Source organism: Candoia aspera, chromosome 3 (assembly GCF_035149785.1).
Source record: "Candoia aspera isolate rCanAsp1 chromosome 3, rCanAsp1.hap2, whole genome shotgun sequence".
NCBI lineage: Eukaryota > Metazoa > Chordata > Lepidosauria > Squamata > Boidae > Candoia > Candoia aspera.
In genome coordinates, this window is record NC_086155.1 from 99761268 (window position 1) to 99776890 (window position 15623).

Consider the following 15623-nt stretch of genomic DNA (forward strand, 5'->3'; position numbering starts at 1 on the left):
AAGGGTAAGTTTCCCCAGAATTGCTTGGTGCCACAAAGATTGAAATTGGTCTGTCTGGACTAATGGAATCAGTCCTGAGAGGAAAAAGTGGCATTTGAGCCAAAAGGTGAGAATTAACAGCCCTGTTCCCACCTCCCTTTCTGTAGAAAAAAATTGCAAAAATGTTGTTTGTATTGCCTCAAGTGGTGTATAGAGTGAAAGCATGGTTCCAACTGAACACTGTACAACATTTGGCAAAGGGTGTTCCTATAAAAAGTTTCAGACCTGCTTGTTTGCATTTCCTACACTTTGGTAGGTAGGTAGGTAGGTAGGTAAGCCTTTGTTGCAGTCTTTGACCAACATATGTACTTATACATACATACATACATACATACATACATTAAATATATTAAATATACATTAAAATGGCAATTAGAAGTTAAATGAGTTAAAGAGGAAGAAAGGGAGGGGAGGGGAGGGGAGGGGAAAAAATTAAAGGTATCAAAGAAAATCAGTTTTATTGGACAACATTAGTTGCCTCACTCTTGTAGAAGTGAGGCAACATTTGGCTACATTATGGATGGTAGTGGTTTTATGGTCTGCTAAAAGATAGGAGAGATACCATTGGTTGTCTTTTCCTTGGAATTCCTTTATGAGCAGCTGAAATACCCTTTGTCTGAAAAAAAAAAAAAATCAGAATAGCTGCTGCACTCTTTTGTGCTTGAAAGGCAGCATGATCAATGTACTGTACATCTTCCAGGCACCTGTAAACTGGAGCACAACCCCCAAATACTTGACACTTTTAACCTGATCAATTTCCTTCCCTTCAATAGCCCATTTCAATCTTTTGGGTTTCTTGGCAAAAACTACTACTTTAATTTTCTGGTCATTAATTATCAGTAAGTTATCTTAACAGGAATGTGTGAAAGCTCTGAGTGCTCACCTAAGTACTACAGCTGCTAATAAAAGGATAGCTGAATCATCAAAATACTGTTGGTGGAATGAGATATCTACAATCTTGAGGGGCATGGGGGAAGAAGCCTGAATCAATTATTCTGCCTGCTTGGGAGTTTAAATAGAAGTTGAATAAGGTAGGAGCTAAGATGCAGCCTTGTCAAACTCCTTTTAGAACAGGGACTGGGATAGACAAAATGCCTTGAGGGTTGCATCTAATTCTAACCAAGGGGTTATTACAAAGTTGTTGAATTAGGAACAGGAGACACCTATCCATATTTGTGTTACTCAACTTTTCCCAAAGGATTTATCTTGGTATCGTAAAATTATAAAATTACCTATTGTACAGACCTATTCCTGCAGCTAAACATTTCAGTAAGATGTCATAGGGCCAAGGCATGATCTAAAATGGAGTGGTTAGGAATGCAAACCAGTCTGCTCCTTATCCAAAATTAATTGTGTCTCTATCCAAACCTGTAATTTATTGTGCAGGTGGTGAGCATTGCCAACAATGCTCAGCAAACTTATAGGGTGGTATTTTACAGTACTTTCCCCCTTTGGCATGATAATGGCAGTACCCCAATCCTGGGGAATGTGATCCCAGAATGGGGTACTGCCATTATCACATGGTTTAGATGGGAAAAAAAGAAATACCAGGAATGTATTTTTTGATGGAGGCAATCTTATGCATGTGATAAAATGTATTGATAAAGTAAAGTTGGGATAATACTTCCTACAATACCTCAGCAACTCTTAGATAATACTGGATGTTTCACTTCTGTCATGAAGATCCCTAGCAAAATATAGTACTTTTGAGAAAAATCTCCACTGGCTTTATGTGAAAAACATCACACAGCTGAATGTTTGCATGTGATGTTGGAAGCATAATGTAAGGATACTGCAAAGCAGCAGAATCCATAAATCAGGTAATTACAATTATTCCCATGTAATTTTTTTGCACCTTAGAATAACACTCTGCATGCTGAGCCAGTGTTGAGACTGAATGGCACATTTTTTGAAATAAGTCCATGCTAAACAGGATTCTAACTTGGGTTATTGTGTGGATTTTGTAAGAATCTGTGCAACATTGAAATCTCAGCAGGGGATATGTTTTCACTAACGTTTCAAATAATAGGCTTAATAAATGCAAAAATGGCACTAATCTACCCACCCCAGAAGTTACAGGGTGTCAGGTTTTATTTCTTTTTATATTTGAGATTTTATAGTATTTAAAAATAGGGAGGCTTTCTCTTACATCAGACACTTAGTAGAAATCTGGGTTTTTAAAAATATATAATTTGTACTTTGTACCTATGAATGTTATTTGTTAGTTTATCAGTTTTATAGTCCAGACAGCTCAAAAACCTCTGACTGATATTAAAATCTCAAAAGCTCATTCTCTGTCCTTTACACCCATAGCCATGCTCATAATTATGCTAATAAAGAGTGTATCAGAAAATGCATGAAGATGTATGTTTTTAAAGGGAGGGTGAATCTCTGGTATCTGGAAGAATATGGGCATGGGGTTCTTGCTTGGAAAAATGCTGGCTGCTAATTCTCACTCCACAGCCATCATCCATTTGATTAGGTATTATCTAACTCAATGCCAGTTGGGCCAGCTCTAAATTAACTCTACAGTAAAAGTAATTCATGCCTCACTATCTTCTCCAACTTTCATTCTGAAATTTGGCAGATCTCTTGTCTCTGATTCATAATATCGTCAGGGAAACTGTCCATTCTTTGATATTAACCCCTGATAACTTCCACATTTCCATAAACTTCGCTAACAGCCTCACCCAAATCCTTATTCTTCAAGAGATGAGGGGAAACCTAGTTATTAGAAAGCAGAAGGAGAACATCCCCATCAAGACCACCAAAAGAGCCATCAGTTTATTGTAATTAATCATCAGACTGACACAGCATTCAGTCTGACAGCTTCATATGCCAAAGGCTAGATATCTGATGCCAGTCCCCCAAACTATCTAGCACTAGGAAGGATAAATTCCAATCATCTGCACATTAGCTGACTCACAGCTATTTGCCAATGCTAAAATCAGAGTAAATTAAAGCTTTTTATTAAAATTAAAGCAATTTGCCTTGCCATCTGCCTCCTCTTTCAGTGAGATTCTATAAGAAGTCATTGGAATAACTTTGAATGTCCATCTGCTGCTTGCAAAACCACTAAGCATTCAAAAATTATCTTCCCCTTAAGGGATTTTAAAAAAAAAGAGTTACTATCAAAATTAATATTCAGAAAGAGGATGTGGTAGCATTTTCACTGGGATATACCCCAAACTTCAGCAATTTCAGTGCCAATTCTGAACATTGCTTGTATAGTACTATTTGTAGACTATCACTATCTAAATAGCAAAGGGAGGTAGCACAATAGATACTAACATTTTGAGATTGAATGCTTATCTCCACCCCATAGAAAGATGTTAACCAAACAAATAGCATAGTATAGTTTATTATTGATTAGCCATTAGGCCATATCAAAGTACAGGATACAAAATATAGAACATCAATAAGACTGTATGTAAAAATAGAATAAAAGAAGCAAATTAGATAAGAAAAGGAATAAAAATGCAAATCATGTTTCTGAATCACCCCTACAGTTTACCCCAATCAGGCTCACATATGCAGGTTTCAACTGCACTGTTTTATTCAAATAAAGGGCCATATTATACATAATTTTTGGATTCTGTCCACACATGAAATATATTGTTTTAATATAAAGATCCCAATAGGTTGTTTGTCTAATGTGTGGTCCTAGATACTGATTTCTCTCTTTCTTAAAAAAATTAACATTCAAATAATATCTGTGTTATGACTTCTGTCTCTGGAGCTCTGCAAATACAAGTGCATTCATTATAAGGGACTTGCTTAAATCTTCCATATTTATTTAATAAATAAATATACAACACATGCTCAACTTCCATTCCTAATCTAGCTTTGATTGCTTTTTAAAGTTTCCCTGCACTCATAGTTTAGGTCTTAAAGACTGAGATGCAACTGATATGAAGGATAGGCACCTTTCAGTATATTTCGGTAATATTTTTCAACTATGGAACAAGAAAAGAAAAGTGTGTCTTGATGAATATTAAAACTAGTGGAATATCTCATCCTACTCATTTAATATATACATAGTAGGAGAGAGTCGTACAACACCAGCAAAATAAAATACAGAACTGGTTATACAGTTTAAAAACCTTACATACTGTACATTACAGAGATTAAAATAAACTAACTGTAACAACAACAAAAAGAACTAAAAAGAGTTCCCTATAATATCCATTTATTATCAATATGTAATTCATTCATTCCATAAACCTGTCATTAAATTGAGAGCATAAGGAAACCTATCACTTCATCTTCTCATTTTTAGAAAACAAAGACTTTAGAATACAAATACAAATACAAAATAGATAACAAACTCATATCATAAATCTTTTCTTTATCAAGAGGACAATTTTCTGTCCATTTACCTAAGATTAGCCTCTTTGCTGAGCCCTGAGTCAAAGCTCTTCATAAACTGACAAATTCCATACTTTAGGAATATGATTTAACATCATATTTATAACTTTATTTCTTTCCAATATCGTATTAACATATGCTATGATGTGAAACCAAAATGAAGTGATGACTAGACAAGACCAAAGCATACATATTAAAGAACCCTCATTTTTTTTTTTTTACAATGCCCAGGACCCCCCCCCCCCAAAAAAAATCTGATGTCCAATCTTTTTTTAAACATACTTTGTGGGGTTCAACAGACACAAAATACTATTTGCTGATGAATTAACTTCATTCTTAAATTATAAGAGGTATGCTTTGTATTTCTTAAGATGTGAACCCATTGATTTTCTAAGAGTGGATATTCCAAAACTTCATTCCACAAGCCAGGTAAGTAACTAATGTTAACCTTCATTCTATTTTCTAAATACCATACATGAGGGAATTATTGGCTTCACGTTTAGTGCTTTATCTCTTGAAGATCCTCATACTCTAGCTACCTCTGAAGCTGATAAAGCATCTGGTCCATACTGTTTTATGAGTATATTTCAACCGTAGATATTGCCAAGCAGAAGTTATAGGTAAATCCTCAACGATTTTAAAACAACCATTAGAAATCAATTGATTTCAGATAATTCTTTCTTGTTTGCCAAAAATATAAACCCAGGAATTTTATAAATCAATAGAATTTATAAATCCCAATCTCTTGTAATAGTCTATAGATATTATAGTTCTGAAAAGACAGCAAAAATTCTACTCATAATAACTAGAATGTTGTTTGTTATTTCTTGATTTATCCAGTTTGCTACGTTAATGATTGTCAGATGAATCAGCTGGATCCTAGTAGCCTCTACTACAGATTTTTGTGGGGTGCTTGTGCATGTGCATGAAAATTAGCATTTTTAAACAACAATTAGTTTTTGCATAGTGCTTTTGAATATGCAAAGTTTTGTGTATGAATAGATTGGGTGACTTGGATTTGATTCCTACTGAAAACAATGATGCTAACTTTCAGTGATACCCTAACCTACACTGATAGCTTTCAGTGTACCCTAACCTATCCTGAATCCAGTACTACTCCAATAAAATTATTATCCATGCTCTTAGTTAGGCCCCTATTTCCTAATGTAGGAAATGAAAACAGAAGATATAAAGCTGCATAAGACTTTTGATGCCTAACATCTATTTTTATTTAATGCACTACTCTAGCCCTCTCGGATAACATATAATTGTTCAGGTAACCTCCAAAATAATAAAGGAAACTCAGCGTAATATACCTGAGATGGCACATACTATTTTTGTTTATCAAGACTCCATTTAGTTCCCCTGGCTCCCTTCTGTTAAATTAGATACTAAACACTTTCTGATATATTTTCATAAAATCCTGTGCACACAAACACATAAACACATCTCCATGAATGTATCACTAGACTGAAGGCCGACATCTCATTTATGAGCTTCCAAAACCCCAAGTTGAGGCTGCTGAAAGTTGGTAGCAAAATGTCCAAATTGTGCTCCCATTGTTTTTGTTTTCTTCAAAAGGGTGGAAACGAGAAGAGGGAATATATCACATCCTTCCCTTGCACCACCCAGTCACCCACCCCAAATCCAATTAGAAAGAGGAAAAAAGCAAGCTGAAAAAATATCACCAGATCACCAGATGGTTTCTTGCAACTTTCCTATGAGCCTTTAAAAGTTGCCCACCCATATTCTAGGATAAATGGTACTTCCTTGAGGAAGTCATTTAAAAATGACAAGATAGTTTATTTACTACAAAGATAGTGTATTCTTTGATCCAGTGCTCCTACACAACGGAAGAAAAGAACAGGATGCATTTTGGTAAGCTTTCTCAATAGGTTTAAGGTGTCAGTGAGGCCTAACAGGCCTGGAAGATGACTTATGTTTTCTGAGAGTACTTTCCTCCTGTAGACTTATTTTCAACATTCTTTCAGATACTTCTATATCTTTAAGAGCTCTGAAGTTTGTTTATTCTTTTAAACATTGGCAGAAAAATCAATGTAGAAAGCCTTCTCTGAAAGACTATTGAAATCTTGAAAACAGCTGCTCTACAAGGTTAGTGGCCAAGGGATTATGATTGATAGATAGACAGACAGACAGACAGACAGACAGACAGCATATGTCAGATGTTCTGTCTCTATTAAAACATACTGGAATAAATTGATCAATGTTCTGCCAATTTTCAGATCAGCTTTGTTTATTGGGAATTATAGGCAGGAAGCTGTGCACCATCAGTGTCTCTTCATTTTCCACATTGGAAAGCAGCTTGGGTGCATTTCATCCAGCCTTCAGGCTCAGCCTCTGCAAGAAGTCTGAAGACTTATAGAACGTTCCAGTAAAGATGTGTGGTTGCCTTTCTACCAACACAGCCTTTGTGGTAGTCACAACCTGAAGCAATGTAACAAAGCACACCAGCCTTGACAATCCGCTTGTTGTCAGGGTCTATTATAACCACTGTCTTTCCTCAGCTGGTAAAGCTCTCAAAGTGATGCTTTTAATGTAGAGCTGCACTAACAGCATACAGAAAGACTAGCTTGAACTGCACTCTTAACATGCCGGGTTAGTAGCCATTTCTGTGACTATACTTGCTAGAAAAGTGCAGCTATAATAATGAAAATGATTATTTACTCCCCCCAGTACTCCACGCTGATATGCTTTGATCATGAATGTCCAATTCAAAAGCCATCATACTCCTGAATGTGTTTCTAAGCAGTGTTTCCTCTTCTCATTCCTGTCATTCTGTAGCCAGTTATTTTTAAATATATAGATTCTGTAACTTAGATGTCGCTTATGTCCCCTTTCTTCCTCTTGTTCTATACTGCTCATCTCAACATTTTCACTATGTTTGGTTTTTAGGTCCTGGGACAGTGGCTTGTATTTTTAGCAGCCCCACCTCAGTTGCTAATCAGCATGACTGAGAGCCAGTTGGTTAATAAACCAACTTTTCTGCATCACTCCAGCAAGCTACAGTATTCTTCTTATCTTAACAATGATTAAGGCTTTTAGAACAGAGACTGGATCAGACACAGATGATATTAGATGCAGAATATTGTAAATGTTAACTATCAACAGTTAGCTCAGCCTTTTCATATGCTGTGTAGTGTTATATATAATGATCTCTATCCAAATGTATGAAATGGGCTTCTTACTGGATGGTTGTTTGTTGTAAAAAAGTTGGGGAAAAAAAGACAGTGATGTCTTTCAAACTATCAGAGTTTGAGCCATTTGTCTTAATTTGAAGCTCTAGAATCTCAACAGCTGGTCCAAAGTTCAAAAGTGTCACTACTCTTTCTATCCTGCTTCTTCAGAGTTCAACTATTGCTTCCACAATGTGTCACAGGAAAACCATTTTCTACACATTTCTGATCTTTGGCCCCATTTCAGCAACCTTCCTGAAATCCCTTAAAACTTGGCTATGTCAGCAGGCTTCGGAATCTAAGGGAAATGGTGAACTGGTTAGAGGGCTACACTGTATATAATATCAGATGCTCTCTCTTAGTTTTTTTTTTTTGTTGTTAATATATTTTTTTTCAATTTATTTTTGGTAATCATTTTATTATGGTATAAATTTAAATGTTTGTTTTTTGTGGTCTGTTTTTATTTTACACCACCCAGAGTAACATAAATGAGATGAGTGGCTATATAAATGGGATGAATTAATTAATTAATTAATTAATTAATTAATATGTCCTAGTATTCAAAAATCTTTTCCAAAGCCTTCACTGCTACTCTACTGAGTGATAGTCTATGGAGTATTTCTTTACTGCTCGTTCCCTTACTGTTCATAATTGACCCTAAAAGGTAGACACTACCCCCATGTTCTGTTCATTTAAAACTGAATGTCACCATAAAACTCATCTTCTTCTGCATCAGTGGTTGGAGTATAAACTTGGATAATTGTAATATTAAAGGGTTGTCTGTGAAGTCTAATAGATATTATTTGTTAATTGATTGCATTGTTACCAAGTATTTTTCTTGCTATATCCTTCCTGATTATGAAAGCGACACTGCTCCTTTTTTGTTTTTATGTCCTGAGTAGGAAACCGTAAGGTCTTCTGAGTGAAAGTGTTCAATTACAGTCCACTGCAATTGTTGATGCCTAAGATGTCAATGTGTAGTCAATTCATTGTTCACTCTGTTGAGCTTTCCCATGTACATGCTTCTTACATTCCATATTCCCACTGTAATTCCTCAGTTCTTCCTCAGTAGCATGTTCAGTGCCACCTGATCTGACAGCTCCATCATCTTGCACTGAATTAAAAATCACTTTATCTTGTCTATCCTTGTGGTCTTCTTAGTGAAATGTAAGAGTTGTTTACCATTGCCTTCTCTCCCACAGTATGAAATGATGCCTTTGCCACTGTCACTAAAGTGATCTTCTGCCTCCAGCATCTTCCTATACCACTACTGCCTGCTGTGGTGCCTGCTTGCTTTAGCTGAGCAGTTGGGATGACCTTCATGGCTTGGGTGACCCTGCTGAAGTATATACTCTTCGTTTTCTTCACTCATCCCTCCCAGGAACACCCACCATCACCATCACGATGAGGCAACATTGCATGACATGCTCTTGGACATGGAATGGACTTGGATCTAGTGTCTTCCTGATCCCATGGTCTTCCTGACTTAGACCTAGTATGTTCCTGATCCCAGGGTCTTCCTGACTTAGATCTAGTATGTTCCTGATCCCAGGGTCTTCCTGATTTACTGTTTGACTTTCAGCCTCTCTTTGTCTCTCTGTATGAGCACTATATGGGGCTGAAATGTGTGCATGGCTAATAGCTGAAATTTAAAGTTATTGGCCAGATCTTAGTCTGGAGGTCTCTACATTGCTAATAAAATCTCACAGCTAACTCACTGATAAAAAATATAATCAGGATAAAATTAGGGATAGGGTGCTCAGCTGGAGAAGATAAATAGGTAATGAAGGTTTAATTGGAAAATGGAAGCAGCGAGTATACAGGTATAATAAATACGAATCCATTTCATTGATTCACATGAAGTAGAAAATGTACATAGGCACATATTCTTTATTGTTTTAGTAAAGCCTAAACAGGTCAGTATTGTTAAAAGCGGAATGAAACTTTTTCTATTGCATATTGAATGAATGAACAAGTGAGTAAATAAAGAGTCATCGAAACAAAAGGAATTGAAACAGTTGGAGTGCATCATTTTCACAGAGCTAGTTTTGAATTTCTTTGCTCTTTTTTCACTAATGAGAAGGCTATATCCTAAAGGGAGAAGAATAACTACTGTGAGCCAAGCTCTGCCCTGAAAATACATGAAGCATTCTCTTTGCTGTAGTTCCTTTAATAAGGATCACAGTGACACATACATAGGCTTTGCCTGAATTATGATAATTCATCTCCATAAGGCTAACCTGCTAAAAAGGTAAGTTTTGTTTACTGCCTGGAATTAAATGTATATCTGCACTTTAACTATTGCCATTAAAACAATGTTTATGCAAATTTATTTCCCAGAAAATATATTGGTACATTTTGTTTACATTTGTTGTTTTCCCATAATTGCCCTTGGGAAGTGGTTTGTTTGCTATTGCTTCTGAAAAGATTTCTTACAATTAGTATTGTGAAGTAAAAAAGAAAGATGTCCGCTATCTGTATGTGTATTTGCAAATATCAGTGGGTCCCTTAGATATATTTAAAATGAATCACCGCATGTTTTAAGATTCAAACATCAGGATTAAGTTAAGTTTCCATGCTGACAGCCAGAAAACATGGACCTAAAATCAGAGGTACAGAATTAGTATAAATCAAGGATCAGCAGCCTTTCATTAGCCTTACATTGGCATGGCTGATTTTTTTTGTAGACAGTGTTGCTGTTTTCATTTTGAGTGTATAAGTGTGTAAATAAAAGAATAAATATCCTTCAACAACCAAGCCCAATATTTGTTTTTAGATGGCTAAAAAGCAAGTAGAAGACTTGACTCAGATCTGATAAAACACAACATAAAGCTCAATTTAAGCAGGGTTATTTTTTGGTTTTGGTAAGTAAATTGTATAACTGTATGCTATCATCTTGCTAAAATCTTTAGGGGGTTTATTGTAGTACCTTTCTTTTTTAAGAAACCATCTTATTCATATATGTTTTTAATTTTATTTTTATTTGTATCTGTTCAGATGCTACCTTTGATGCAAAGTCAGCTACAGGGATGTCTAATAATTCCTCTTGCGTAGTTAGATTAGATTGATTTCAGTTTGTGGTATCCAATGACATGGACAGGCTGCTTGGGATGGTAATCCTAAACACTCTCCCCATTAGCTTTGTTTCCTGTAAATTGCCATTTGGACACTGATCTGCTAAGATGAAGTAACACACAGTCCTTGACAGCTAAGCATAGGAGACAGGCATAAGAATCAATTGCTGAGATGGGCAGTGAAGAAATGTGATAGATAGACAGACAGACAGACAGACAGACAGACTAGTATGTATGCATGTATGCATGTATATATAATTCTAGCTGCCAGGTGTTCTAAACATATACAAATAATAAGTTCCTCTGAACTGAACTGACTCCTCTCACTATCCCTAATCAGGGTGAGCCTTCAGGAAGTTTGAGGTTTAACTCTTATCCCTTAAGCGGCCACTTCTGTATTCATTGCAGTGGTGACCACAACTGCTCTCCTTCACCCTCGAACAACCCACCTTGCTGATGGCACCAGTAGCTCCATTTGCCTTCAGCCAACAATCATGTTGCTCTCCAAGGGCAGAAGTACATTCAGGGCAGCTCTATCAGTGAAACAGAGAGAGAATATTGATCAGCGTGGTTGAATTCCTTCATCCTAGAAACTTTCCTTTTCTCAGCTCTTCTCTTTGGACCATCACACGACCTCCATTGCAGCTCCTTCTGCCATGCACTTTCTGCTATTGTCTCAAGTTCACATTCACATTCTTCTTTTTCTCTCCACCTTCACTAACACTCTCACTGTTCTAGCTCTTTCTAACTATCTACTAACCATCTACCAAGCCAGTCTGGCATAGCGGTTAAGGCACCAGGCTAGAAACCAAGAGACCGGGAGTTCTAGTCCTGCCTTAGGCACAAAGCCAGCTGGGTGTCCTTGGGCCAGTCACTTTCTCTCAGCCTAGGAAGGAGGCAGTGGCAATTCACTCCCAAAAATCTTGCCAAGAAAACTGCAGGGACTTGTCCAGGCAGTTTCCGAGAATCAGACATGATTGAACGGATTAAAACCAACAGCAACAACAACAACAACGAAAATCTACTAACCTGCAGTGCTATCATTCCTTACCAAATTCTCAAGTTAAGATTAAACAACCATGTTTGTTATGATATTATAAAACAACAGCTCTAACAACAACAGTGTTTATAGAAGATCACTCAAAATTTTTGACTCAAATCAAAAGGAAATTAATCACTTTGGCATTGCATTCTACACTTGGTGATATTGATGTTTTACTTTATTAATATACTGCCCTGATATTAAATATATATTCAGCACAACTGGAATCAGTAATTCTTGGAAATCAATTAATATGATTTGTATAATTCAGCAGAAAACAATACTCTGGCTCTTCTTGAAAAAACTAAATCAGTTTGGGGCCGGCAGGTGTTTGCATGGAAGACTACCAGAAAATCCTACAGTTATAGACTAGAATGGAAAATATTTTTTAAAAAAAATTCCCCAAGCATAATGGCAAACCATTTCAATTTTTTGTCAATAAAATTACAGGACCTATGTAGTTGCAAAGTGGTCTTTACCATTATTTTATCAGACATGACCAAAGATGTATGTTTTTTATTTCCTAATTATTTATTTTAAAACATAATCAAATATAGTTTATTAACAGGCACAAATTAAGGAACCAGAAAACATTTTCATCCATCCTGGGATGATTTAGGCATATGAACTAGTTTATGAAGCCTGAAAGCTGAACATAAAGTACGGACAGGAGAATATCTTTGAAGAAGTTCAAAGAGCCAAAACAAAAACAAAGCAAAACACCACCACCACCCAACACACATTTTTCACAAGATTTATGAGCCAGAAAAGTCATTTAGATATTTGCCTTCCCTAATACAATATCAAAAACTTCTGCCAAAACACATTCATCCTCTGCCCTATTATTAATTGAGCATATGCCTCAAAAATATCCCAGAGTCCTTGGCAATGCACTGAAGTCTCATGGAAGATCCTAAGGTACCTTGGCAGATGAGTTAATAAAGAAGAAACTCCCTGCAGGTAAAATATTTGAAAACTACTGTTCTCCCATGAATTAAACCCAAGTGATCTAGGCCCTTAAACTTTAAACCAGCATCTAGAATTATGTGCAGCTGCAAATCAAAAGGTACTACAACCCCTTGAGACTTGGTAAATTAACATTTTAAATTTCCTTCTCCCTACACTCTTTTACAGTGGGGATTTTATATATGAAATAACAATTTCCATCTCAATGGACTGATCTGAAAGCATAGACACATACCCTCACACACACACAGACTCACTGACAGTATGTATTTTCTTAAAGTAAAATAGATATTATGTAAATGCTTCTGAGGCAGTCTATTGAAGATCTAGAAAGGTTCAAGCAATTAGATGTACATGGGATATTCTGAAGTTTAATTAAACTTGTTCTAGGTTGAATTGAAATCTTGGCAAGATTTAAAAATTGTAAATGCTAAAGAAAAATAGTAACTGTCACTGTAATTGTTATAGCTGCAAAAAGTAAAATGAACAACTAATACACAGAGAGTGAATGATGAAGGGAATTGGGATGTGCAAGTGAGATAAGATTTTTGTGTTGAAAATATTGCAGAAGCATAAAAGCACACAGAAAAAAAAAAAAAATCAGAATATCCAAGCATGACTTGCAGCATTGTCAACATTTAAACTAGGAATCTTCTGATCTGAGTACATTTGCCATACAGTTGCCAATCCATTCATGTAGAAAGAGAGAAAGGCTGTGTTTGTATTAATATGTGTTTGTTTATTTGTTTAACATCAAATTTATAGAGCTGCCCTATTAAATTCTAGGCCACCTACAATAAAAACAACCTATTAAAAATCCCCAATAGGAATGTATAACCTGATAAAACTAATTTAAAAAGAAGAAAAAGAAAAAGACCTAGTAATATTAAACATCCAAAGAAAACCATTCCTCATCCCAGGTCTTGGGAAAAGATCCATCCATTCATCCATCCATCCATCCATCCATTCATCCATCCATTCAATTTCTATGGCCATCCATCTCAGACAAGTGACTCTGGGCAGCAAGCAATCATAAAATCCATTAAAACCAAGTATAAGCACAATACAAAAATAAATATATTTAGCAGCAGAGAAAAGTTACAACCATAGTTATCTGTATAATCAGGAAACAGGGCCCTTAACACATTTGGGACCCCAGACATGGGCATATAACTTGGTCTTCAAGGCCTTATGAAAGGTCCACAGGGTCAGGGTCATCCTAATTTCTAGAGGGAGACTGTTCCAGAGGGCAGGGGCTATGGTAGAGAAGGCACAGGCATACTTCCTAGTCCCCGCCAGCTGACATTCCTTGGCTGGTGGCACCTTGAGCATGCCCAACCTGCCAGACTGAATTGGATGGATAGAAACAACTGAGAGAAGATGGTCCCTCAGATAACCCAGTCTCAAGCCATGAAGGGCTTTAAAGGTGACAACCAGCACTTTGAATTGTACCTGGAAACACACTGGCAACCAATGCAGCTCACACAGTATTAGTGTTACATGTGTCAAATATCCAACATTTATTACTTGTGCATCTGCATTCTGCACCAGTTGAAGCTTCTGAATGCTCTTCAAGGGCAGCTCCATGTAGAGTATGTTGCAGTAATCCAGACAAGAGGTCACAAGGACATGAGTGACTGTGAGCAGAGCTTCCTGGTCCAGGAATGGGTGCAACTGGTGCACAACCTGAAGGTGTGCAAAGACCCTCCTAGCCACAGCTGCTGTCTGCTCTTCTAGCAGGAGCCATGAGTCCAAGAAGACCCCCAAATTGTGCACCTGGTCCATCTGGTGCCACCCCATCCAGGACCAAAGGTGGAAAAACCTTGTCACCAGAAGGTCCAAGTACCCAAAGTCACTCAGTCTTGCTTGGGTTGAATTTAAGCCCATTGTGCCCCATCCACGGCATCACTGAAGTGGCCCTAGTAGAGATATAAATCTGAGTATCACCAGCATATTTATGATACCTCAACCCAAACCACTGGATCACCTCACCCAGCATTCACATGTAGATGTTAAATAAGAGAGGAGAGAGGACCAAGCCCTGGAGCACCCCACAAAATAGGGGGCATGGGCTGGACCTTTCCACCCATCAACACCAACTGGAACCAACCCCAGAGGAAGGAGAAGAACCCAAGGAACACAGTGCCACCCACCCCCAACTCCCAAAGCTGGTCCAGAAAGATATCATGAACTTTGGTATCGAAGGCTGCTGAGAGGTCAAGAGCAAGATTGGATGCACTATCCCCATCCTGCTTCCACCAGAGATCATCCAAGAGCATGACCGATGTCGTCTCAGTCCCATAACCCAGCCTGAATCCTGACTGAAAGGGGTACAGATACATCTTCAAGGCTTGCTTAAAGAATGGCAGGGTCGAGGTAACATGAACCTCTGGAATTATAACATGATTTTCTGGGACCCATTAGATGACACTATTTCAAACATTTTTAAGGATGGGACATGGAGCATGCCCATTATGCTAGATCTGATAGGCTGAGCAGAAACAATGAAGGGTGACCTTCCCTCATGTAACCAGCCCTATGCCATGAACGGCTTTATTGGTCACAATCAGTTCCTTTAATTCCACCCAGAAGCTCACCAGTAATCAGTGCAGCTTGTGCAGCAGAAGTGTCACATGGATGTACTGGGGTATGCCGTAACTGCCCATGCAACCACATTCTGGACCACTTGCAGCTTCTGACTGGTTTTCAAAGGCAGCCCCGTGCAGAGTTCATTGCAATCATCCAAATGTGTAATAGTCTAAACATGATTAGGGCATTAACATATTGAAATACATACTCACACATTGTGCAAACTTACCCCAGGTGGGGTAAGTTTGCACCATGTGTATGGTGTATAGTGTATGGTTTACTCTGTTGCGTGAACCCTGGCCACAGGATTGAGAAAACCATGGTTATGTTAACTATAGTAATAATGGTATG